Source organism: Falco biarmicus, chromosome 1, assembly GCF_023638135.1.
Source record: "Falco biarmicus isolate bFalBia1 chromosome 1, bFalBia1.pri, whole genome shotgun sequence".
In the NCBI taxonomy this organism is placed as follows: Eukaryota; Metazoa; Chordata; class Aves; order Falconiformes; family Falconidae; genus Falco; species Falco biarmicus.
In genome coordinates this window covers 54669914-54697056 of record NC_079288.1, presented here as the reverse complement: position 1 = coordinate 54697056, position 27143 = coordinate 54669914, and positions in this window count along the sequence as shown.

Genomic DNA, 27143 nt, shown 5'->3' with positions numbered 1-27143 from the left:
CTGCTCAAACAATTTCATTATTTATAGTAATAGAAAATCTCAATGATGTTTTCAAAGATCTCCGTAATGAAAAAAATCTAAATATAATAAACTTTCTTTTCTTTTTTCCTCTTCTTTTCATCTAAGTCATATAAATAAAAATAAAATATAAAACATTTTGTGAAAAGGGGGTGTGTAATCACATTTTATGGCTTACATTTCAATTGGTTTAAAACTGCAGACATCAATGAGACTACATTTCTGTGAAGTTTTATCATTAACTTTAATGTTCCCATAAAAGTGAATGAGAAGTTACAGTTTTTGGTCATCTCAGCAGTTAAACTAATAAAAATACATACTTTTTCAAGCATACAATAGCAGTCTGAAATGATTACAACAGTGGTTGGATTTGGAGATTTTCCCCCCAGTTTTCGGGGTTTTTTTTATTTATTCCCTGAAAAATTCATTCTTGATAACCTAAATTCACCTGAGCATCAAATGGTAAGACTCAGAAAGAGTTCTCTTGCCAGGGAAGCAAATAAATTACAGTAAGGGCAAAATAATATATATTCAAATTTCCTCTGTTCAGAGCCATGTCAGTGTTTAGGTGAAGCAATTCTTTTAGAGAAAAACATAAATTGGGTGGGATGTATATTCTGTTAAACTTTACTGAATTGTTCCATTAAAAGAACAAAGACAAAAGAAAAAAATGTGAATATTTTACTTGGAACTTATAGAACAATTTTTTTTAGATGAATATGCTTTAGTTTTTAATTCAAAAATATTTACATGTTGACATTTCCCTGGTTATTTCAGATTTTTTTTTAAGTGGTGAAATCAAAATGGGTTTTTTCCACTGTCCGGAATCATTCTCATTAAGCTATTTCATTTGATCCTCTGTTCTTCTTGTTTCCCCTGTAAAAGGCCTCAAATTAACAACAATGCAGAAAGAGACAAAACTCTTCTGGTTTCAGTTTGAAAACCCCAAAACAAAATAACAAAAAATCCCACCTTGCAGGTCACTTGGAGGCATTGGAAAATGTGTCTTCTGAAGCTAAACTGAACTAAACCAGAAATTATTTTCATCGCTCTAGTTCTGTTGGTTTAGATAGCAAAAAGCATGGGGAACGTCTAACTGTACATCAGTGTGTGCATGGGGAAAAACACAGGCAAGGATAGACTGTACAGATAAATGAGGCTGTTTGATAAGTGCACATAAACTCTTAAGATAAGTATTCTCCAAGTCCATGATACTGTCTGTGAAAGGCACTGCACCGCACACGTGTACTCACTGCTGTCAAGGCTGCCCACACATTGTGGCTCACTGCTCCCTCGCACTAGGTAGAAATCACCGCAAGTGTCTCTAAATTATTTTATTAGCCAAACGAATCTCCCCCAGAAATCAGGTGGCTGTGGATTAGCAATGACTTTGCATGAGAACATTTCTAAATCAAAAGAGAAACAAATCAGCACGTACCATTCAGTCACGGTTACCGTCCCGCCACTCGTTTCCTTTGTGGTGGGTCTGTTCAGCTGCAGCTGGTGCTCCTCCCGCTCCCTCTGTCCTGCCCATTAGCTGAGGCATAAAACCAAAAGGCTGGGTATCCACACCACAGTCACAGCAAGGGCTGCTGCATGGTGTTGCGATACCCCCACTGACTTTTAAGCAGCTATGCTTGGGCATGGGAAGCGGTCCCCTTACCCTGGTGTGTCAGCACATCAATTCACACAGCTCCTGTGGCTGCCACTGATGCATGGACGAACGTTGCGTCTCAGCAGTGGAAACAAATCATAATCCTTTCATGCTTAACTTTGATTCTGCCTATTAAAATAGACTTGAAAACTATTGAAAAAGAGATTATCATTTGTCCTGTACGTTTCAGCAATGTCAGGACCTTTAAATATTCACTGCTAAACAAGGATTATTTGGAAAACAAGGTGCCAGAAGGTGACTGTGTATTTCTGCTCCTAGGCAGAAGCCCTATTATTATCTTATTTCTTTTATTATTTTTATTTTTATTTTTATATATAAATATAGATATAAATATAAATAAATTTATACTTATTGTTATTTATATTAGCTGACTGATAGTAAAGCAAATGCAAGTTAATTTTTTAGAGCAAGAGTAAGCCTTGCTTCTGACTCTAAAGGGAGATGTCAGCTGTTGAATTTGTTCATAGTCCAGCTATTCATTTCAACATGCTTTCCCATAAATATCCTATCTTTCCTTTGTAACAGGAGCAAGAAACAGAAATTATTATGTTAACATAAACACAAGTGCAGCAGAATGATCGTTATGAGATAAGACGGAAAGAGCAGAAAATTTAGAAACTAGGCCATTCAGCGTATGTTAACGTGGCCTTTTACTGGAGAGAGAAACAGAGAATTTTGTACAACAGCCACCCCTTCCAGAAAAATAAAGATGATATGTTGGAAGCAAAATCATTCCAATGTTAACGTTTAATTCCACAAAAGATATTTTTTGCACATGGCTGCTATTTTTTAAGCCATTATTTTATTAATATTATTTATATAAATACAATGTATATTAATGCACATTTTCTATGAGAAAAGAAGTTATCTAATCTGCACGTATCCACCAATTCTTATAAAAAATAGACATTCACATAGCAATGCACTGAGCTTGATCAGATAGACAACTTCTAAGATTTGTCTTCTAATATATGACCCTGACAAAAAAATAATAATATTGTTTTCTTATACGTGCCAAGCATGTAAAAAAAGTATGCATTCACAGCCTGTTAGAAGTAATAGAAATTTTGCTTTAGAAACTTCAGTGCTTCATGATTTGGTGTTTTACTAATAAGAAGTGAAAGAAAAAGGACTTCTCACTAACGTACTTCTCTGTGTTTCTATCAAAGTTACACATCTGTTCAATCCCAGTGGAAATAGTTCCTTAACTTTATTTTAGTTACTTAGTAAAATTTTACAGCTGACCTATCAAAGGAAATGTAACCTTACTTCCCCAAGTTCATTTAAAAAGAGCTGCAAGAAATGAAGACGCTCGCTTCAGCAGTGCACAGTGGAATTGGCACAGCAGAATTTCCAAATCTTGAATTAGCATTAGTGATATCCATTTTCTAACTGTTTCACACTTTGTAGAGCAGAAGGCAATTTTTTTACAATTTTAACAATTACTAGTAAGACTATTGAACTGATGAGTTGTGACACCCAATAAAGTAGAAGATGTATTAGTAGGAAAAGACTATGTCTAATCCAAGCTGCAAAATCCTATTCATCCAGGTGGACATTCCTATGAAAATCATGGAAAAGGTCTGATCCTAAGCTGTTAAATGAAGGTCATGTCTGAAAGTGGGACTTAAAACCCTAAGACACCTATTTCTGTGTAGAGTCAGACCAAAATATCTTCCAGACATCCATCTGTTAATCTTGCTGTTCCAGACCCTGAAAGCTAATCAGGTTCTGAAGTCTATTGTATCAAACAGCCTTAAAGCCCTGTGCATTCTGACTCCAGCTAGGTCTGGAGGAAATTGCTGTCACACACTGGTGCTGGCTCATATCATTCCTTCCGCAGGTTTTCATAAAATTCCATCTGTACCACAGAGATAGTACCACTTTCTGAGCTTTTATAAAGCTGTGAATAGAAATGAAGACCTGAGATAAACTGGTGGTATTGTAACAGAAGTTCTGTTAATGCATTAAGTGACACCTAATGCTTTTCCTGAGGATGGGCTACTGTAGATGCTCTCATTGGCTTCTGTGCAGCTTGGGATGTTACAAGGTACTGTTTTCAATCAGTGTTGCCAATGATGTGTGACCTCAAATGAAGAGTGATGGATAAATACACTGAGAGACTCTCCAAGGCAGGTAGCTGTCGAAGCAGAATTGTAGTTTCTGCCAAATAAAGAAAGAAAAGATAGAGATACAGCAAGCTAGACAGATCAGAAGAAAGGAGATAATTCAGGATTATTCTCCTACACAAAACTGTGCATCTTGCCCATGAGCTTCTTGCAACTTAGCAGAAAAAAAGTTGGATAAACAAAAACTATGTAGAAGTTGGTTTCGTTTATCAAGAACTCCCCTTCCTTCAGTAGATACTTTGTGCTGAGTTTTTGTACATGTTTGTGATGGCCAGTGCCTGCGAAGCATTTCCATAGAGTAACTGTCCCTTTCTTTAGAGATTTTCCTTCGAGGCCTCTGAGGTCTGTTCCTGCTTGCTTTCACTGCACAGCCATTTTGCTCACACAAATCATTTGTCCCTGATTCGAACAGAGAAAATAATTGAGATTTGTTCTCTGTGATCATGACAGAAACATTTAAAGATGAAGTGCCTTTAGCTAGTTTGGGATCTAGTGTCTCTGGGCCAGAAAGGGTAAATATGATGGCAATGACTGAGCTGTACTTCAGTCTTGACATGACCGCCTCTTCTAGCAATTACAGCAAAGAAACAATGTATGTTCCTTATCCTTCTAAGCAAACAGTTATTCATTATTTTCGTGAGATAATGGTTAATAACACTGCATCTGAAGTAGCTGGACATGCCTTGCTTTTATTTTATCTTACTTCATTTAATTTTCTTTTCTTTGTGTCTTGGTGTTTTCTTTCTTTTTATCCAAAGACATTAGGTGCATATTTTCACCATGTAGACTGGCTCATTTGTCTCTGTAGCTCATCCATTCAATGCGTGCTCCTGCTGCCTGGTGCATAGCCCTTCAGCTAGCAGAACCAATTAACCTCCCTCTTTTTCTTTAAAAGTGGAAAAAACACCCCTCCTCCCTTCTCTGTGCTTACAATAGGGTTAGCCAAAGTACATATTCACAGCTATAAATATATCTCTTGGAAAACCGTAAGCATGTGCCATGAATTGGATTTCTTTTGTCTTGGGAAATCACACTCGATATAAAACTACAGTTTCTGACCTTTTCTTTGTTTTTCGTTGTATTACTTATTAGCATAAACTAACATTTATACTCCTGCTAATATCGAAAGAGGTGTTGACATCCTTGTGGATATATAAGCTTGCCAGATAAATGACAAGCCAAAGGGACATGTCTTACCCACACAGTCACTGCAGTGATTTGTAGAAAAGCAAAATATCCTGCGGGTCAAGGAGGTGTTGCAGAATGAACACTGTCACCTTGACTGAATACAATCAATCTGTTTGAAAGCACCAATATCAACTCAGGAAAAGGTAGTTGCTCTATCAAGACAGGATTGGTAAGCATTTCTTGAGCCACCTGGGTTTCTTCCAGTTGCAATATCTATGACGGGATGGGTGGATATCCTTTGGTAACCACTTGGCAAAAATTACCCCTTGTTCCCACCTAAACCCTAGATGACACATGTGATTTGTTTTGATTTTTATGAAGGGAAAGTCTTGATTAAATTGTTTCTGTTCCCCCAGAGTCTTTGTCAGCTGTAGGTTGCAATCCTTATTAAAAAACTGAAATACTTAGAATCTCTGTTAAGGAATTTTATGAGAAATATTTGTGTGGGTTTCTATTATTATATATACCATTTATAATATTTCATATATTCTTATTATTTTATGAACTAGCTTGAAAGAGGTGTGATATGTATGTCTAGCACCTGCTACAAACATGATCAAGGCTTCTGCTGGCCACTAGGGCCATTCTTCAATTTACCGAGTTCCTTTTACTGTTATTCTGAAAAGGACTGAAGTTTTGTAGGCAGAGGTAGCACCTGAGGCACAGCTGTGATGGAAAAAAATGAATTGTGAATAACAGTCAGAGTGGAAATCTGACTATGGTATTTGGCCAGGTAACTAGTCCTCTGTACTTGAAATACCTATGGTCTTTCCTGGGAAGAAAAAATGCAAAAATCAGATTAAATAGGAAAATGTGACTCATTTTGACACATTCCGTCCCAGTAAACGCACATTTGTCACTCCTAATGTGAAATTTGTGACTTGACCCCAGTAACGTTCACTTTGTTCTCTGTGTATCAGTCTTCCAGTCACAGACATTTAAAGCATCTCCATGAACTTCCCCATTCTGAAATTCACAATATTTCATAACTCTATCTAGTCCATTTATATAAAATACTGGTTATCTATTTGATATTACATCATTATGAGAGTTTCACACAAACCTATGCATGTTTAACCAACGTCTCTAACTTTGGGAACATCGAGAGGCATCGCCTTTTGGATCTGTGAAGAAAGAGGATTTTTTGACAGCATATGTTCTCCGTGAGTTCTCTGCTTAAATCCTCATCAGTTCTACTACATTGTGCTGAGTATGGAAATATGCTAATGGACACTCACTCTCTCAGCTACAAGGTAAATTCCTGGTAGCTGGAAGTTTCCTCACTGACCAGCTCTACCAGGACTTTGCTGAGTAGCACAGGCTGAAGTGTTGCAGTTTCTAAGGCAAAACCCTGGATAAAGCTGTAAGAGGCATCCATACATATTCCAGTTCGAGGTATGACCGTACTAACTTTTGTAGTATCATAGGACTATAGCTTCTGCTTATCTGCGAGGGACTCATACCCTTGCAGCTTTAGCTGTCTGTGCTGCTGGAAGCAGAAGCAAAGAAGGTGCAGCCCACAAGGCTCTGAGCGCCTGTGTTGTGTTTCCACGTTGGTCTGCACCAACAAAAGCAAGCTGAGGGGAGTCATCAGTTCCTTGTTCTCCCCTTTACTCATTCTGCCTGTTCTTTCTCTGATCACAAGGCGTTCTTTATGCAAAGCTTTCTTCTCCCTGAAATCTGTTGCTTCCCAGAGAGCTCATTCTGTTTCCAGAGGTCTTCTGCAACTTGTAGGCTGGTAATCAAGGACTAAGTTAACATCTACAGTAACCAATAGAGCTTTAAGGTAGGTGAGTGAGGTAGTCTACAGTAATTGTACCCTGCATGTGTTTTGGTACCTGCTGTGAACTTAATGTGGAGGAAGGTAATCGAGTACGCTGTATTTGGTCATAGGGGAGAGGGGATAGTTCTGCAGCAAAACATCTTTGCTCAGCTGTGCAGTAGTGTGCAATCTGTCTGTGAGGATGGTGTGGGCAGAACTGAAATATCTCTGGCGTGTTTTGTGCTGCTTAAAGAAATGTAGCAGGGAGCCCCCTTTCCAGACCCCAAATGCTTGAAATGTAGGAACTATAGGTAAACTATCTAATTGTGTGATGGAGGAGGTTTGCTACAGACCCATTCAAAAATGGGTCATTACCTTCTCACAGTGAGGGGGAAAGGAGAAAAACTACTAAACAGCTTCAGGGTTAAAAATGGAATTGGTTGCTTTTGATCTGGCATAAAACCAAATGTAGGTAACAGGCTTCCTGAGAAGAGAGGTGGGGAAATCAAGGAGCACTGATTATTTGTAGTGCCTACTGAGTCAGAAGCAATCGTAATACAGGAATTGAGCCCTGCTGTGCAGGTGTGAAATTGAGAAGTCAGTCACACACATCCAGAAATACATCAAATGCATCAGATGCTGCTGTGATTGACCTTATTTGGTGTACATTAGGTTTGTAACCTTGGACAGTAGGTAACATGTTACAGGCAGTACATAGTCCTGGTATCCAGTATGCAGTCTGTTCTTTGCCTCAACATATTGATTCAATGATTTGCCAGCACCTCTGATCCAAAAGTGGGTGACCTTTCTGTCCAGGTCCCAAAGACCCATGCCCATGTCTACTTCTGCGTGCTCCTTGCAATGTTGTTTCAGATCAGAAGCTTTCTTATTGCCAGATAACGAAGGAAGCAGCAATTAATTCTGCTGTGAAGTCAAACACAGAAAAAAGAAGCAGGGAAATATGTTTCCCTTTTTATCTTAGTATATTTAAAAACAAAAATGTTGATCCTTTCCAACCAACTTTGTCAGTAATCAGAAAGGAAAAAAACCCCCAACTATTTCAAATATGGCTATTTGCCCTCTCATCTCTTTTTATCCACTATCTCTGAAAGGTTGTTAACAACTTTTGCAATTCAAGAGACAGTCTGAGTGGTGATGCTGAGAAATTTCCAGCTCTGTTTAGTGGGTTGGTTCTGAGATCCAACTGATCACAGCCAGGCTTTCCATCAGCCCAGTTTCAAGTAATGCAGCCAGGCATGTCCTGTGGGATCAGGCAATCATTTAGGCTGAGTGGAGCTCAGCCCCACTGCTAACTTGTTCAAGACTCCACTGTCCTTGGTAGGACCTGAATTTCCCACTTTGCATAACGCCAGGTAACCATTGCCCCAGTGAAGTAAATGAACTTTCCTTTATACAGGCTGTTAAAAATGACCATGACTTCTGCCACCTGCCCCAGGGAAATGGATGTAAACCACTGGAAATAAAAATTAATTGGCAGGATGTTCAGGAAGAGCAGGAGTATTCCTGTGAGAAGTGCAAAAATAGCAGCAGCAGAACCACTGTCTCCATGTTGTGTCTTCTGACCTGAATCTCTTCTGTTAATTGTCCTGTTTCTTGCATAGCAAGAATTTGTCAGCAAATGAGTGGAGGCAAAAGCTCTGTCTTACTGTGAAAATTCAGTTTGTCATAGCTTCCCCTACAGCACATTTACCTAGTGCTTGCTCAATGATTAAAACCCCCTGTAAGGGAAACAAAAAATAGTTTGGTTTTAGACTTCCCATCGATATTACATGTGAAGGATGCCCTGTTAATTAATAGGTATGTATGTAGCTCTCTTCTTTTTAGAGTAGAAAAAAGCCATTCCAAATTGTTGGTTTGTGTCTACCTCCAGCACAGTTTTCATCTTGTCCAGCTGCTCCTTTCACTGCTGTCTGCATATTGCACACCTTTCTCCTTCTAACTTCATCACGCGCTACTCTGCCATTGAAGCAGAAATACATTGAAGTGCTTCTTTATAACCACCAAATGCTTCAGTCGCTTTTCCTTCCACTTTTCTTAGCTCCTTGCGCTTGCCATGTTCCCCCTCCTAGTTCTTTGATGGGTCATACATCATGCTGTATACAGTAAAGCGTGGTAAGGCTGCAACCTTTTTGCAGTGTGCATTGGCACACTTCCAGGGAGCAGGTGCAGAGTTCTACCTCTTTCAGGTGCTGTTCCATAGTTGCTTAGTATAGGTGTGAATGGCTACACTGAGCTCAGAGGTGGTCCCTGCATATGTAACTGCTAATACCTATTCTTACTTTTGAATTAAAAATGTAGAAAGTTTGTGCAAAAAGTGGAGGGTAGTGTGTGGCAGTGCGGGGTGGGTGAACAAATAGTCTTTCTAGTCTTGTCTCTGCCTGCCTCTAATTGGCGGGATAGGTATTGCCCTGTTTGAACAGAATCTGCTTCAATTCCCAGAAAATATTGCTAAGTAAACTATTTTACTGCCCATAACTTCACCACTTCTGCTACCTGAGCATATGTCATGGTAGTACATCACCTGCTTTTGAAGGCTGAGCCTCACAAGGTGGAATAAAACCTCCCAAGTCAGAAGAGTGAGGTACCATGAGAAAGAGGTAGGAAGACACATTCCCCAGGTTCATCCTTTGGGAAAGGAAAAAAAGCAATAAATTCTGTTCATTTCTACATCTGTTGGACCAGACAAGATGAAGGAGGATCAAATGTTGATAAAGGGCAAAGGATGAAGAACTATAGGGGTGCTCTGCAAATTATTTTTTTTTTTTTTTTTTTAAGAATATAGAAGTGAGAAATGTAAATAGTTTAAGATTTCAGACCACACAGGCCATGGAAGGAGAGGTCCTGCTGTATACTCTTTAAAGTGTAACAAGACAAGCTTCACAGTATGATTCAGTCTGTTGTTGAAGAAATGTAGTACCACACAAATTAAGACAAACTGGTGGCTCACTACAAGTTCATTCCCAAAACATCATCACACTTTTGCTTAACATAGGATTTAAGTGTCTAGCAGTCTCCTTTCATCCCAGCAGCTCACAGCAGGCAAGGTTTTGTCTTGCAAATACCGTCATCACAACTGGCAGCCTTGCTGACCGCCTTAGCAGAGAGGCCAAGGACTCATCGATGTTGTGTTAATTTAAATGGAATAAATTGGCCTAAAGAGTCAAAGGCATTAGCACGACCCTGTCACTATACACTTAAAACAAGGCTCAGGGTTTTGAGCACAGACTTTAACTTAACTGAGTCCCATGACAAAAAAGTACCATTAATAATCTTTTAACTTTTATTAGAGTCAGAAAAATGAAGAAAAATATTGAAGTCACTGAAATGTAGAGAATTAAGGCTTTCACTCAGCTTTCCTTTAACCCTTTAGTTATAGAGCTTGCTTTATTTAGAGGAACAGAAAGCAAATATTTTGTCTTAAGAAGGATGAAACTATGGTTTTTTGGGGGAAAAAAGCAAGTTTGTTGAGATGGTCCAGACTGTTGCCAGTAAAGTCCAACCTCATCTTCCTGGAAACAAACACTTGCAGTCACACAGCAAATGGAGTTTCTGCCGCTAATGGTGACCCTTCCTTGCACTTCTCCAGTCACCTGATGGGTGAGGACAGGGGCAATCTGAAGCCCACCATGACCCAGTAAGCTTGCAACTCTTTTCTGTGCTATTTAGCATGTGGCTGTTAATGGCTTTGCTGGTTACAGAGCCCTAATAGTATGGCAAGGGACTCGCTTGTACTACTTAGAGGTAGTCAAAACTGAAGGCAAAGGGGAAATGGAAAGGAATTGAGATTAAAGAGAAGGTATACGGTGGGAACACCAGTCCCAGGGGGTGTAGCAATGCTCCTTTCCACAGCATAGACTGCTTAGGAGGCTTTCAGTGTTAGGACAGCTGAGGTCCAGCAGGGGCTCAGCAGTAGTGGTATAGCTCTGCTGGCAGAAAGGGTGTCCTTCAGGGTGACACTTCTTCCTGGCAGAGTTGTTTATCGGGAGAACCACAGACTCAAGAACTCAGCCCAAGCAGTACTTTGTTTACCAGTTACACAGAGAAATAAATTTTCCTTCTGTTTGCTTGTGTTTCTTGAGTAGGATCTAATGCCATACTTGAGTTTTGTCAGTGCTCTTAGCTCAGTCAGTTCTGTCTCTCTCTGAAGTTTCCTAGCTTAACTACGTGTACACACATAACAGTCTGATCTGGACTTTGTGTGCCTTAAATAGCTTAATGTACCTCTGGAAGAACTGAAGGCACAGGCTGGGCAGTTGTACGCCTTATGGATCTGCTTGAGGCAAAGTCATAAAGCACTGTGGAACAAGCATGATATACTATTTTGGAAATTAACAGAACTTCATTCACCATTCATCTGATATGATGATGCCTCCAGCAGCCAAGCCTGAGCCCTCGTTGTGGTAGGTGTCGTACAGGTACAGATGACGTGTAGCTTGCAGATATTTGATAATGCAGAGATTATAATAACTTAGTTTCCAGTGGCAAGCCTGCTTCCCTTTCCATTTGGTTACTTTAAAAAAAAAAAAAGTTCTGTAGCATGTTGGCTGTGCATCCTCTGAAGCACCACCAACAAAAGCTCAGCTGATATATGGTTTAGATGGTTTAATTGAGTTTGCTAACAGTAAAAAGGAGTATTTAAAGGAGAGGAAATGCAACTGCCCATGAATGGCTTCCAAAAACACTTGATGCCACGTTCCCTTACAGTGTACCAGGTGACTCTTGCATGCTGTCAGCCACGGGTAGATATCAAATATGGTACCAAAATAAGGGAACCTGTAGAGCTGCTCAAACAGAAAGATCACGCTCTAGAACAAACAAAGCATGCAAGGCAAAGGACAGAAACAGAAAATAGAAAATAAAAACCTTCTTTCACCTGTAAGTACAGGCATAAAATGTTGTGCATAGGTCTGTACACCTATCTTTGTAGTCACCCAGCTTGCCCGACCAGCCTGCCATTATTGCACTGTTCTCAGCTGCTACAGGGACTCAAGAGAGGCAAGGGGGTGGGGGTGAAGAGAAAGGTTCTCCAGATCTACAAAGGTTAAAATCTTTAAAACTCTAGGAGTGTTTTCCTGCTATGCTGGGTTCACAGGGACAGAACCTATTTTAAATGTTAACTTAATTTCACATCACCAAATAAAGAAGTTCACTTGAACTCAGAAAGGGGGAAATAGAACCTGACTATCTCCACATGCACTCAGCACTCTCCCACACAAAGGCAGCAGGAGCTCACCGGAGTGCATGAATAAGTGTTTCCCTGCAAGGCATTGTTCTGGAAGAGCCTTCCCCTAAGAATGGTAGAAATGCAGCAATGTAAACAAATACTAGTAAGTAAACAACGTATGTACTTGAGCTTTGCAGTGGATTCCAATTATAAAATTGCAAAGGCAAGAGTCTGAATGCTTTCTGGGCCTCCAGCTGCCACCTGGTAGATCATGGGACAGGGCAGTGAAGCATCTCCTGCAGCTCTAGGACAGTGCCAGACTTCAAGATGCTGGAGCTAGTTCTCTGTATCTGCTGTCCTTGTGTCCTTTCAGAGATGGCACGAGGTCAGAAGAGTAGAGCCAGGGTTCAGTTACCCAGCAGAGCATTCAGAGAAGCCCATATGCCTCAGACATGATGGCAGCATTTGCTGAATGCGTTCACTCTCCGAATGCCAACCTGCAGTGTTTCAGGGGCAGGAACAGAGCAGGCATTGCGCAGCCAGACAGAAAAATGAGGCCTGATTATTTGGAGACCCTTATAACCCAGATGTGCTGTTCCACTAAGCAGAAATTAGTGGCACTCTGTTCATTATACAGAAACATCCTGCCCCTACAGAATTTCCTTTATAGGTAGAACTTGATACCTTCTTCTTCTTGTTGTTATTATTATTATTATTATTATTATTATTATTATTATTATTATTATTATTATTCTGCTGCTGTGTAATACTACACTGAGCTGTCAGGAGCTACTTTATTATCCCAAGTAGTTACTTTTTGGTAGTGGATGAGCTGACTCTTGTGTTAGAAAACAACTTTCCTCTTCCCAAACTGTTTAGTGTAAACATGACTTTTTTTTGCAAGTATGTGATGTTGTTTAATTGAGGTAAAGTACTGTCTAATTGCACAGATCATGCAGAAATAAAAGTAGCAAAATTGCAGGATGGAATTCTTAGGGGTTGTTAGGGATTTTTGTTTTGTTTTGTGGGGGTTTTGTTTGGTGGGATTTTTTTTTATTTTCACTAGGAAGAAAACATATTTTTACACTGATGAGTTTTTAATTAGACACAGCTCCCATTAGCTAAGATTAGGAGCTGGATTACATCTCCTGCATTTTTGAAATGCTATATGATGATGAAAAGGATAAATGAAAAGGAAGAATTAACACAAAAAGTTTCATTGCATCTAGGGATATGCTAAATAACATCTGAGCAAAGATAACTGCCTTCACTCCACCCCTGCTACTGTGTCTGGGTTTATCAGCAGGAAATGAGAGCATTTATGTATTGGGAGATATTTGTTTTAAATATTTATAGGGTGCAAACTCCTTAGGCATTCACAGGAGGCTTTGTGAATTCATCACAAAGTTTTTTACACAGATGTATTTTGGTGAATCTTTTTGGCATAATGCAGAAAGATTCTGTGCCCAGCCTCTGCATTAACCTTACTGCACTGTCTGGATTAAGAGGAGTAGGAGAGGCAATGGCACAGTTAGAGATAAACGATTAGTACCTGGAACACAGGAAAATCTCAGTGTAAAGCAGTGAGGGTGGAATTACAACACTGGCATTCCTAGTATTTTATTCTTCCTTTTACCTCACCCAGAGTTTCACAAACAAGTATACACAAACATCCAGAGTGTTTACTCTGACCTAGAGTGTAGCAAAGAGAAGCTTCTGAGTAGCCAGTGACTGGAAGTCTGATGATAAGGCACTGGGAAGAATCAGTCTCATTTAAATAATCAGAAAAATACAGGCATTCTTTTTCCTTGTTTCTCTCCGGAATTTGCCCTCAGATATGTTTCCTTTGTTTAGCCTAATAAAGCTACACAGGGTAGGGAGTTACAGGTGCTTAAAGATAAGCATGTCAGCACTTTAGGATGCAAGGTAGGTATTCTGGAGTGCGCCCTTTAGGGCAAGGGCAGTCTATTTCTTGGTGCTTTGGTTAGTTTCTTTGGAGAGGTATGAACAGGAGGCCATGTAGTTTTCTTTCCCATCAATCTAAGAGTATGTGATGAAGCACAAACCATTAATTTTCTTTTCCTTTTTGTTTCTAAGGAGAAACAAGAGGGAAAGGTAGAGAGTGTGTTCTTGTTGCTGTAGGTCATAGTGAGGTACATGCTCCCAGATCCTCTGCTGGCTCTTCACCTGTAAAGCAACAGATGAGCCAAAAATTGTTTCTGTCTTTGTGAAATGCTTTTCTGCAGAAATATATGCTGAGGAGGACTTTAATGAGAGACAAATGCTCTCTCCTACTTGGCATTTCAACATCAGTGATATTTGGGATTCAGAGCTCTAAAATATTCACAGATCTCCTTGTACAACACCTTTGCCATAGGCATGCTCACTGAAGGTGCAAAATCTGGCTGGACAGCCTATGCTTTGTGCCCACAGTTGATGAACAGAATGGGTATTTCGGCTGCCAGCTCTCCAGTCCCATCTGTTAGGATGCTGCTTATCTGGGTTAGATGATCAGACCCTTGCCCCTACTCCAGAAATGCTGTGTATGAAAACTGACAGATCAGTTTGATTCCAGACTTACAGTTATAACTTGCAGAAAGCAGCAAGGGGTGTATGAGTCGGGATGACTTATGACCAACAGTGAATGTAAGACTTCATTAATTAGAAGCTGTATTAATTAGAAAAGTTTTTTTTTTAAGTCATGGGGTTCTGTATGCACATGTTATTTTTAACTTTAATTGTTAACAGAAAAAAAACTTGAGAAGATTATAATTATTCACATTTCTGTACTGCATGCCTTCATGCACTTTGCCACACCTGTTGACATTTAAGTTCCAAAAAACCTTTTCTAAACAAGACAATAGCCAAATAGCAGATGATGGGAAGGCATGCAGATCATAAGGCTTGTAGATGCCAAAAAGACAGATTGTAAGCAGCAGGCACCCTGAAAAAATATTTGGAAAGTCACTTAGTCTCTCTAAGTTTGTCATAGTGAAGAACTGCTTACAGGCAGCCCCACTGCATCCACTGACACCTGCAGATAAACTATAAAAGCAGTTAATCAGATGAGACATTTTTTGGAGCCTGCCAGTCAAAAAGGAATAATCCCAACTGGCCAACCTCAGGGTGTCTAATGCCCTTGTAAAAAGATGAAGGACATTACAAAACATGACTTCCCTATGAAGTTTATTGCAATTTCACCTCCAGGTCCCACCTGAGACCAGGACTTTACTTTAGGGTGTACAAGCGCAGCCTCTGCAGTCAAAAAGCAGAGATATGAATGAGATTGCTGGTGCCCAGCCACAAAAGACTGGCTTGATCTGGGAAGGTAATACTTAACTATATTCTCTAGCAGAGAGCAGGGAGTTAAACATGATACCAAGCGCAAGCCTGGCTGCTTGGTTCATTGCATCCTGCCTCCTTTTGGTTTGTATGGCAGCTTTTCTTTGTACTGTATATACTCACAATTAAAAAACTCTCTTAGTGCTCTGGGATCCGAATGGAGGTGACCATACAGTTGTTAACGTTGACTGCAGATCATCTGTCGTACAAGCAGAAGACAACAGACAACATGTATTAGGCAAGGGAGAGAGGTACTTATAATAGCTCTGAAAGGAGTTCAGTAATTGTTAATTTTGAGACCTGACACATTCTGTTTACCTTTAGCTATAAGGGTACAATGAAGGAAGTGGGATTTATCATAATTATGTTTTCACTCTGAGGAGAGAGACCTGGAGGTAATTCAGAACTTCAGTGCTATCTGCTGGGTTTGCATAAGGTTTGGGATTAAATAAAAGAAGATCAGGTTTACACCTCTTGCCACCAGGCCTTACTGCTACAATGTCAGCTGAAGCAAAGTCCCCTCGTACAAATATTGCTGGGAGTCACCATGAGCCTCTCTAATGATGATAGGGTTACAGGTGCCTTTTGTTTGAGAAAGTAACTATGCTCCTTTCTCTGGACAGATAGTAAAAAAAACCAACAAACAAACCATACTGGGGGAAATACATAACTCTCATCTGTGAGAAACCCCTGGGTTTATGCTGAGAAATTGTTCCAAAAAACCTTGAAAGCGCTATTAAAAAACAGGGAGAATGTTTGAGGGCTTAAGTCACTGTTTATTGTCTTTATTTTCTCTCCCTGCCTCCCAGTCTTTTTCTTCTCTAACCGAATATCCTTCACCACACAATATAACTTATCTTAGCTCATGGATATAAACAGTTTTCCTCTTGTAAAGAAACTTCTTGAGTACAAACAGCGTAGAGCATGGCAGGATATACAGCAACTGGTGGTCTCAGTGCCATAGGAAAAAAAGTAGTTTTGTCCTTTCTGACTTAGAAGACAATCATAAAATTACTTCCAGACATCAGCTGAGATCATCCTCTTCAGTTCATTGTAACTTTGATTCACGTAGGCTGTAAAATAAATTAATAAAAATAAGCAAACAAGCAGTAACAGAGTGCACAACCCCATAATCTGTTGCTTCATTAATGCAAGATGTAAATGTTTCTCTTAATCTTCCTGAGCCTAGGAGTACAGGGTGCGTATCCTGATGACAAAGGAGGGTTACTGAAGGGACACCATACACCCTTTTTAACTCAAATGCATTCAGTACCATTGAACAAAAGGCTTTATCTCACACGCAAAGCTCTGACTATATTGCTTGTTTAATCATTTTGATGTGGACAGTGCAATTAGTCAGAGCTGGAATCTCTTTCTCTGCAAGTCTTATTAGAAGCAAAAGGCAGAGGTTGATTCCAAATTGTTGTTTGTCTTGAGACTCATATTGATTGCTGGGCTGGCCACAGAACTGGGAGACTCAAAGCACCTTGAGTTCCCCCTGAAGGTGCTGGGGTTAAAAGCAGAAAGGAGGTGCTGACTGTCCCAGAGGCCACCAGCCTTCGTTCCTTGTTGATGTCACTTAGTGCACAGGGCAGGCACTCAGCCACATCTGCAGTGCAGCTCTGCTGAGGCACATAGGTGCTTCCCAGGTAGGTGCTAGCAGAAAGGCATCAGCTCAGCATCTTTGGACATCAGGAATTTTAACTGGATGGTTTGGAAGGCCATTACAAATATAGGTAATGGGTGAAACCACACTGAACATTTTGCCTCCAGATGCACATGTAAATTGAACTTGGCTTAATGCAGTTTCATAAGCACATACCAGAGCGAGGTATTTATAATGCCTGTTGCTGTGGTATACAAGTACTTATCTAACTTTAGGTGCTGAGCAAGCCAGCTGCAGGCCCTCCAAGGAAGCAAGATTAGCAGGCTGCTTGTTGCAGTACCCTCATTGGGAAGCACTTGCTAAAGTGAATTCTTGCTACCAAAGGAAGGGGATGGTTGATTTCTGGGCAAAAGTCATATCCAGACCTAACAGCAGGATATGTATCCTAAGCAGGGTACATTTGGCTATGAATTTTAAATATTTCAGAACTTGGTTGTATTTTTATCTAGCTCATGCAGCTCTTGTACTTCAGCTATTGCAGTGCTTTAGTGATCTGAAAAGAAAAAAAAAAAGTATGCAATGCTGAATACAGGTTATGCATACGTGACCTGTTGCATCCCATAGAAAATAATTGTGTTGGAATAGATTTTTGTCCTGCCTCTTTCCCCCAGGCAAGTTCAGTCTATTTTCCAGTCGAGTGTGTCAATCATTATAACAATCATTTCTAGATCATTTGAGACACTGCTACATCTGTGCCATGGGAAAAAGAGGAAAATCTTAAAGGTTATTTTCACAGTTGCTACAGAGCTTTTCCCCAGTTTTCTGCATTCTAGGCTCCTGAAGGAGTATGTACGGGGTGGTCCCTGAATTTGAGTTCAGCTCTGCTGATCTTAATGTTGCTCTGCACGGATATAGGACCTAATCACAATTTTCCACATGCCCACATGTACTTATAAACACACTCTGTCTTCACAAGCAGCATAACTACAATGCAAACCTCTGCAGCTCATCTTTACACAATACAATTGGCCATAAGAGGTCTGAGCTGCAAGGCAGTAAAGCAAGGCATTTATTTTTGCTTAAAGAAATTCAAGTCTAGTTCATGTGCCATTGAATTTTAAACAAACAATTTTACTCTCCTTGTGTTAACCTAGAAGCAGTTTAGCTTCACTGAATGTTTACACAGAGTCAATGCTCTTCTGAAGTTGCTCCAATGTTTTGAGACACTCTAACTTACATTTTTATTTGTACGGTCGTCTTCTGTAATAGACATCTCTATTTAACCGTATGAATGAGAGATCAGATCCTTTACTTTTGAACTATTTCATTTTAAGATTTAATTTTATATATGTCACTGCCTTTAAATTCAGTTAAGGAATAAGAGCTCAGGTGTTTATTACTGGCAACATGTTAATCTTTGAGGCATGGACATGCAATCCTAAAATGCATTCAATAACTCAGGACTCCTTTGATTAGTTCTGAGAACAAAGGTAACTTCTCCATGTAGTACTTACATTTACAATTATGCAGCTTGCCTGCATCCTGGTTAAACTGATAGGCTAACTTGGTGTGACTTGCAGAGGTGCAGCAGTGATGTAACAATTTGAATTAGTAAGAATTACCCGCTACTGTAATAACACTTCTAGGCATCATGTGTTCAAAAGCTGCATTTACAGGAATGATTTAAATAGCTGCCACTGCCAGCAAGTTGAAAGGCAGCTTAAATACCAATTCGCTTCTACCAGGTCCGCAACTCAACATCCATCATGTAAGTGTATTCAGGTCCCATTCTCCATTGGTCCAGTTATGGCTGAGTTAAGTTTTAATTAGCTCAGAAATAGGGATTGTAGTGTTTTGGAAGTGAAGGTGTATCTTTTTAATGTTATAAGCTCAGTGTATGTAAATTTACTTATACCACTTCAGGGGAGCAGAATTTAAGTAAGGGCCAAGATAAAGGTCTCTCTTCAAGCGCTAAACTCAAACTTTCAGTTGTAGTTGAAGCTGTTCAAGGTGTGATAGAGGCCATGGATATTAATATAGGCTCAACAGTTTGACATATGTAAAAAAAAAAAAAAAGTCAGTTTTGTCCCTTATTTGCCAGTTTTAATGCTGTATGGAAGTACAAGCAAGGAGGTATCCAAACACCTTCAGGCTAAATTGTCTCCTTTTCCTCTTCCTTTTCCTTCATAATACATTAAGTTGCCATCATAAAGTCATAAAATATATTTTTTTGTGAAAGCTTGGGGCTCTATTGTAAGGCTTGCATATAAATGGTAATCAAGCAGTTTAAAAGGGCTATTTAAAAATGTGTACGGAATGGGACTAATTAAACTAGCTGGATTTGTGTTTAGCCCAGTTTTGCTGTCAAGTGTTCAGATTTTTGGTTTTGAAGATGAAGAGAAAAGCTTTGTTTTATGCTTAACTACTGGCACGTAGCACTTCACACGTTATGCAGTAGTAAAAAATCTACTTTCGTTATGGAGAGGTGGATTATATTTCTTTATTTCTAAAATAGTTTTATTGTAACTATTTCCATTGAATTGCTTCCAGGAAAGGCATCACTTTAAGTTCTTCCTCTTTTTTTCCATTCTTTCTTCATCTTTTTTTTTTCCTTTTTTTTTTTTTTCCTTTGCTTCTAGACTTTGACTTCAGATTCTTTTTATAGAGCAAGCAAAGCTGAGCAGGTTTGGCATTCTATTTCAAGTACCATTAAAATGCATACAAATGTAGTATTCAACAAAATGTGACAGTAATGGCAGTCCAAATTCACAAGCGTTGTTGTTTTACACTGCAGTCCCAGCTCTCTTGCGATTAAAAAGCACAATAGATAATGTTGTGTGACATATTCGAAATATTTCCATGTGTTTCTCTTTCTTATAGTTCTAACACAACGCCTCTGCCTTATAACAGTTAAGTTAGGGATTATTACAGTTATTAGGGTACTTTCTGGAAGTATTATGCCAAAATCTATCTCAAATTCAATTCTGTTTAATGTAGGTCATAATATCAAAAGATACTTGGATACTGAACTTTGAGGATCTTGGCCCTAGGCACATTGCAGGGTGTACACACGTGAATAGTAATAGCACTAGTCAGATTTCTGAAGTTACTGCGTAGTGGGATATATACAGGATTAGGAGCTAGTGCTACTGGAATTAATGAAAGTATGCATTAGGACCATGGTCATAAATGGAGAGGAACTAATGCAGTGCCCTATAATTGCCGAATTGGGAGCAGAGCTTCTAAAGTCTTCAATAATAATGGTTAAACAAAATACAATTTACCTTTAATGCTTAGAAATCCTGGATCCTCGCTTTTTCTGGCTCTCCAGACATGACCAGCAGTAATGAGTCCAAGCTGGCAGCTGGAGACTTTCGGCCTCTCTCTAATTTTTACTGGATGATTATTAGAGATAGAAAACTGACAGCCTGGAGTTTCTCCTAATTTACCTCCTCTGAGCAGGTTAAACAATATGCAACAGAGCTGCAAACTTTCCAACTTCTCAGCCCTAATTAACCAGAAATTGAGCCAGATTCTCACTAAAGCCTAAAGGGACTGCCCTGGCCTCAGCACCAGCCTTAACGTCTGCCCTCACAAGAACTCATCTTGCAAGAGAAATCTCAAGTGTGTGTTTTGTGTATTTACATGCCGGTCCATTTGCTGTTGCAGAGGTGATTAACTTGCATATTGTCTACTACTTGCCTACCTCTGCACCTAAGAATCTACCCAACAAACCTGCACATCATTGTTTATTTAGAGTAGCATCCAGTGTTGTTAATTAGAGTTATATTTTAATTGTTAATCTTAACAGCGTGCTTGAGACACAGGCTAATTTACCCCTCCTTCAGGCAGTGAGATCAACTTCCAACCTTTCTTTCTATGATTAGGAAGTGATAATTGAGTTCCGTTTAATGTCTAGGTAAGATGCACCCAGACCAAGCATGACCTGGAGAGTCTGGAAGCACAAAACCTTGTGGCATTAGACTAAAAATGTTCATCCTCAAGTTCCCAAACTCTTGCCATTGTTAATCCTCTTCACACGGTGCTAATTGGCACTTTACAGCTAATGACAAGTACTTCTATCCCTTGTTTTTCTCTGGAGGGAGCTCACAAAGTTTTGGTAGAAACGGTGCCAAGCATTTGTGTGGGCCCTTCTCAAACAGAAATAGGACTTGCTCCAGAGATATTTCATATAGATTCACCAGATCTTACTTCATAATCTATGCAGAAATAAATTGCCAAGATTATTCGTGTGTGCTGGAATTTGCAGAACTAGGTAGTTTCCTTTGCCATCAGTTTGTACTGGTTTCTGCAGAGGGGTTGAATAGGTTACCAGCAGTCCCCTAAGTCAGTGCTTCTCAGTCTGTTGCAGCTCCCAAAGAGTCTGTGAAAAGGCTGGAAGGGAACTGTGAAGAGTTAAGGAAAAGCGGTACTGGTAGGCAGTGCGTTTTCTTCCCACTGAGTGAGACATGGTTGCGGTTACTGGCTGTGAGTACTTACACCGGCCAAGGAGCTCCCAGGTGCCTGCCTTCCTGGGGGAAGTCAGGTTACTCTAGGGCAAGAGGGTGAATGTCTCCAGGAGCAACCAAGAATGACAACTGGTTCCCACTCCACCTTCCTGAAAAAAATTTCTGAGATTATCCTGAGGGCTGTGCATGTCAGGGGGACAGACGAAGGAAGATAAGACAGGTGGAGAGCATGTCTTTAGAAATGTCTGAGGAAAGATTGTGAGCTATCTACCTATGGTTTAGGTACTCACACTAAACTTTTCTGTTGTTGGGCTGGGTTACAAATATTTAAGTAAGGTTTCTAGAGACCCCACCATCCAGGATGAACCACACTTGCTAAAAACTGTGTATTAAGTTTTGGGTTTGGTTGTGGGTTTTTTGTTTTGTTTTGTTTTTCCTGGGGGTGATGGCTCCTTTTTCAATTCCCTCACAAATTCCCCCTGAATGTATGCTCTGTGTGCAGAATCTGTTGGCCAAAACAGTCCTTATTCCAGCAGCAGCCTCAGCGCGCACAACTAACAGTATTACCATCAATAAAATGCATATGGAATTCCTTAAGCTTGTGAACACTTATTTTCCTGCCAGATGTAAACGGTAGTTCATAAGAGTACTAGCAGGAGATTCCGGATATAAAGAATATTTGTGTCAGTAGCAGATGTAATTAAAGGAATCATTCTTTGGTTTTATGTTCACCTTTGGCACTAATTCTGTTGGGGTTTAAATGTGGAAGGACATAAATATTGTACGTGGGGAAAATAGCATCTCTATTTGCAGACCAGCTGAATAAAAAGCCACAAGCAGTTAGGTGGTCCAGATGAAAACTATTACAGTGAGAGGTGAAAACCATAGCAAGTATTGTGGCCCTGAGTTTCAAGAAACACATACACCCACAGTGATTTGCAGCAATGGCTGTAGTTGCACGGCCAGTCTGCTAATGCGTACACAACCTTTAGTAGCAAAGGAGTTGGTTCACTAAGTGGTATCTGCTGAAGTGCTCAGGAAACCAGTAACAGACAAAGCATGGAAGGCTCGTTTTGTGTTTATGTGGATTTTAGGTGGCTCTAGACAAATATTATTTCTCTTCTTTGTTTTTTTCTCTTCCAGTTGCTTTCAGTTCATGCCTCTTGATACCAATCACCTCCACCTTGTATGAATATTTGATAGGAGACAGCAAAAAAAGGGCAGCTCAGCTTCTAGTTCCACCACCAACTGTGTCTATTTATCAGTGCTTCAAAATGCATCAGCTAGATGCAGTGATCTAAAAATGTCTTTTTCCTCCTATCATAAATCCCCAGGCTGGCACAGGTTTCTCAATTATGCCACTCATCAGCAAAGAGTAAGTGTGACACCAGTCCAATACCCAAGAAACTCCATTAGCTCTGGTCTTGCAGCTTTCTACAGCACTGTAAAATTTTAGGGGTCTTCCCAGCTTATAATATTCTTTCTATAATTTGGATACAAAGCAGTACACAAATAACCTGGTGTTCTCAAAATTGTTTATATAGTTACATATGCATGCCTGTGATTATCTTTTCTCCAAAATCACTGGTTGAAAGCAAGGCATGTGACTAAACAGGTCTATCAATACTTTCTATAATCAGCTGAAAATTGAAATCTCCTTTATTTGGGGGCAGAGTGCCATACTACAGTGTAACATCCCTGTGCAAAACTGTTTTGTTAAGTCTAGACTAGGTCTGAGCCTGATCTTGCTCCAAGACACTACACATTGTTTAGTACTTTTCCATGGCACAAAGTTTTACTGGTTGTTTGGAGAAGGACAAATGATTAATGCTGGAGCTGTGGTAAGGAATAAACAGATCTTACTCATACGTTATGGAATCATTAATGTGTGTACTAGTTCTGGGAAAACCAGCTAGGAGGATAAACACGGTATTGAATGTAGACTTGCCTCTTGATCCTAAGACCACTATCACTGGAGATCTTAATTCTCTTGTAAACATTAAGAACACATGGTACTCCTAGGGCAGAAGAATGTCCTTAAAAGGGAAGCAAAAGGTCTGAATCCATGCCAAAAGGGATAATACTGCACAGTGGCTCCTTTGCACTCCCTGCGCTCCTTCCTGGAGCTCCACCAGGCACAAAGATCTGGCTAGAGGGGTAAAGTCACAGAGCTACCTTCCATGGCATACTCAAAGGCAGTCAAGCTCACAGCACAACTGCTGTGCAAACCACTGCTGTCCCGGCATCGCTGTGGAAAGGTCAATGAGTAAGTAACTGCTGAGGCCAGCTGCCAAAGGCTCTGCTGTTAAGACATGTCTGAACACCCCTTAGAGCTGAGACCTCCAAGGTCTTTGAGGACTCTCTGCCTGCTATACCAATGACCCTGGGTGCCATGCTCAGCCTTTCCTTTGGGGAGGATAAAGTAGAACTTGCCCATAGCGCAAGCTGCATCACTGTAAGAATTATTTTCCTTGTAGAGAAAGGTGTGGAATAAAAGTAAATTTAAGTGGAAAATAATTTTTGGAGGGTGAGGGAAACAAAGGGGAGGGGGGGAAGGAGGAAAAAAAAGGAAAATTAAAAGGAAAAGAAAAGGGGGAAGTGTAGAAAAAGGGGGAAAAATAAAAAAAAGGAAAACTGGCTAAAGCTGGATTTGAGCTACTTTGTTCTGTGCTCCTGGAGGGATTTTGACAATCCCTGAAATGTTAGAGATGTGTGGAGGAACAAGAATCTTGAAATCTTTTCTTGGCTTGTAACTGTGAATCTTGTCCTAGTTATGACCATATTGTTTATCTGATTCTTCTAAGAAAGAGGATCTTGCTGCTTATATATAATGTCCTGCTACTTTTACAGTGTTCCATCCCCTGCAGTCCTCCCACATGCTTATCCTTGTACACTGTGATCAGTTCCTCATTTTCCTTCTAAAGTAACCAAATCTTCCTTATCAGTTAAAAATGCAAAGGATAAAAAGTCAGCCAGCAGCCTCCAAAATGCTACTTTTGCTCAGTTCCAATTTATGCCTTCCTCTTCCAGGACATCTTTGTGAGCGTGTAGAGCAGGCAGAAAGCATCAGAGGTCTTCAATCGTTAATGAACTTACTGCCATTCCCTGTGAATTTTCAGACTGCCTGGTAATGTGTTGTCTTGTCCCCCTCCCATGTCTGCTTTCTTCCATCCTGTGCCTTCTATCTTGGTCACTTGATCATTAAAACCTGCTTTCTAATGGGTCATTAAACAAGCTGGCATTGTTGCTACTTGGAACAATTTAATTCCAGAGAAATCAATGAATCCCCAGACAGGTCAGTTATGGTCTAACCTTGTTGTCAAAGTAGCGTTCTTCCTTTTTTCACCTCCTGTGGCCTGGAGAAGGCGGAGCTTTTACGGATGTTATTCTTGCCAATAACAACATCACTGGTACTGCTTTGTTTGGTCCAAAAAACTGGACTTCATCATATCCAGTTTTTCAGTAGTAAGTTCTTGTTCCACATTTCAGAACTGTTTTTAATAACCTAGAGACTAAATAATGAATGATGTTTTAGTTGTGAAGGTCAGGTATCTCTTCTCATCTTAGAATTCATGGTACTCAGAGAGGAAACAAAAGTCTTGGCTGTTATCAAGCCAGTATTGTAATCTGTATCTAATCAGACTCTTGAAGAGTCTGTGAATAGTTCCAGTTCAGAAGAAGGAAAAAGAGAAAAAAAACATCCTGCAACATTTTATAGAGGATACTGTAGAATGTTAAGTTTTTATTAATAGATTGCCATCAACTAATTTATGAATGTACACGGAATGAAAGAACTAAGAAAATCAGTGCAGGATACTTTAATCATCCTCAAACACAGGTCATCTGAGACATCTAATAAGAGAAAGCATTGTGTGGGGCCACAGCCAAGGGACCGTTTACTTGATATTACCTTTTAAAATGTTACTCAAAAGAGAAACAATGAATAAAAATGTAGGTCTGGAATTAAAGTCGTAATAATCTAGACAGCTGCAGATAGCCTGTAACGCTCCCTGGTCAACATAAGGCTTTTGCTATTGCCTTTACAGTACAGTCCTATAGGTGAAAGTGCACTAAGTTTTCCACATACATGACATATTCCCAATGGGCCTGAGCTGCTTTCTGTCAATTTCTGTGAAACTTCATCTGAAATAAGAGCAGACCCAGAATAACTGCATCTACTTGGGAGAAAATGTAAACCTTTTTTTTCCAGAGTGTTAGGAAAACTGCACATTGTCATAGTTAGACTTCAGAAGGGAATCTTCTCTTTGTTTTTCAAGTTTTGCTTGATGTTATCTGTGTTGCACATGAGGAAATGCACAGTTGAATTCCTAATAATGTCTTCAGTTAAAGAAATCTTAAGGCTGTCAATTTAAATTACTGTAGTAACACAAACGCCGTAAGTTACTTTCTGGCATTGGATAACATGCACTTTAAGGAGCTAGAGGTCATACTTAAAAAAGGATCACATGTTGTCATTATAGGCAATTTTTGTTTTCATAAACTTTTCATCTTCAGCTGTGGGCCTGAACACTTTTGTTATTTCATCATTATTCAGCCTCTGTACAGATAGATGAAACAGTATTTCTATGAAAACAAACTAATTATTGCTAAACAGTCAAGAATGTTGTTAATTATGTGACTTGAACAAATTATGCCGTTTGTAAACATTAAGGTCTATTATAAGATGATAATGATAACTATGAGTATTATAGCTGCCTTTATGAAAAGAACATTAGAATAAATGTTCTGGAAATGATACAGTTTCTCTTCTACATTTTTACACAGAACTTTTTTACTCCATCTCTGAATTCATGAGTATTAAATATATGTACAGCTTGGAGCACTTCACACAACAGCATAAATACATCTCCTCATTCAAATCAATAAAGCTACTTCAGTTAACAAAGACTTCATTCTTGGAGCAATCAAAATCTATATAATGTTTGCTTTGATTACTGTACTGGGATATCTTTTGCCTCTAATTGCCCTGCCACCAAGAGGCGAGGAGAAAAAAAGACTGAAAACACATGGCCAAGCTTCCCGTTACAGACAACCACCGCAGATTTCCTCCTACTGTTGCACACCCCTCAGAAATTCGAGGGTTACCCTATGAAAGCTTCTTTCTGTTGGGTAAAATAAGATAATCTGGCCACATGCTGGTGGGAGTAAATGCATTCTAGGAAAGTGCAGTAGGGTGGCTAGTAGGGACAGTTGCATTTTGAACCCACTATACAACAGCGTAGTTTGTCAAGTTTCAAAATTAGAAAGGGGGGGGGGGGGGGGGGGGGAACCCGAACAAAGTGAGGCTGTTGTTCTTGTAGCTGGTTGCTGTGTTTTAGCCCCAGCCAACAATTAAGTACTGGGGAGCTGCTTGCTCCTCACCAGTACTACCACCCTGGTGGGATGGGGAGGAGAATCAGAAAAAGGTAAAACCCGTGGGCTGAGATAAGAACAGCTTAATAATTGAAATGAAGTAAGTAATAATAATAACAATAATTGTAATGAAGAGAAGAGGGAGGAGTAAAATCCAAGGGGAAAAACCACAAGCGATGCACAAACAATTGCTGGCCACCTGCTGACTGCTTTTGCTCACAAAGTAGATGTAAATGGGAAGGCTGGGGCTGTTGCTGTGTGCTCAGACTCCCAGAGTTTGCTTAATGTGATCTGTTCTCACAAAACAGCTCGTGCACAAAACTGCCAATATATTGAACTACAAAGGAAATCTGTCGCAACTAAAAATCTGCCATTTTTGATCTAGAAGGTGACAAA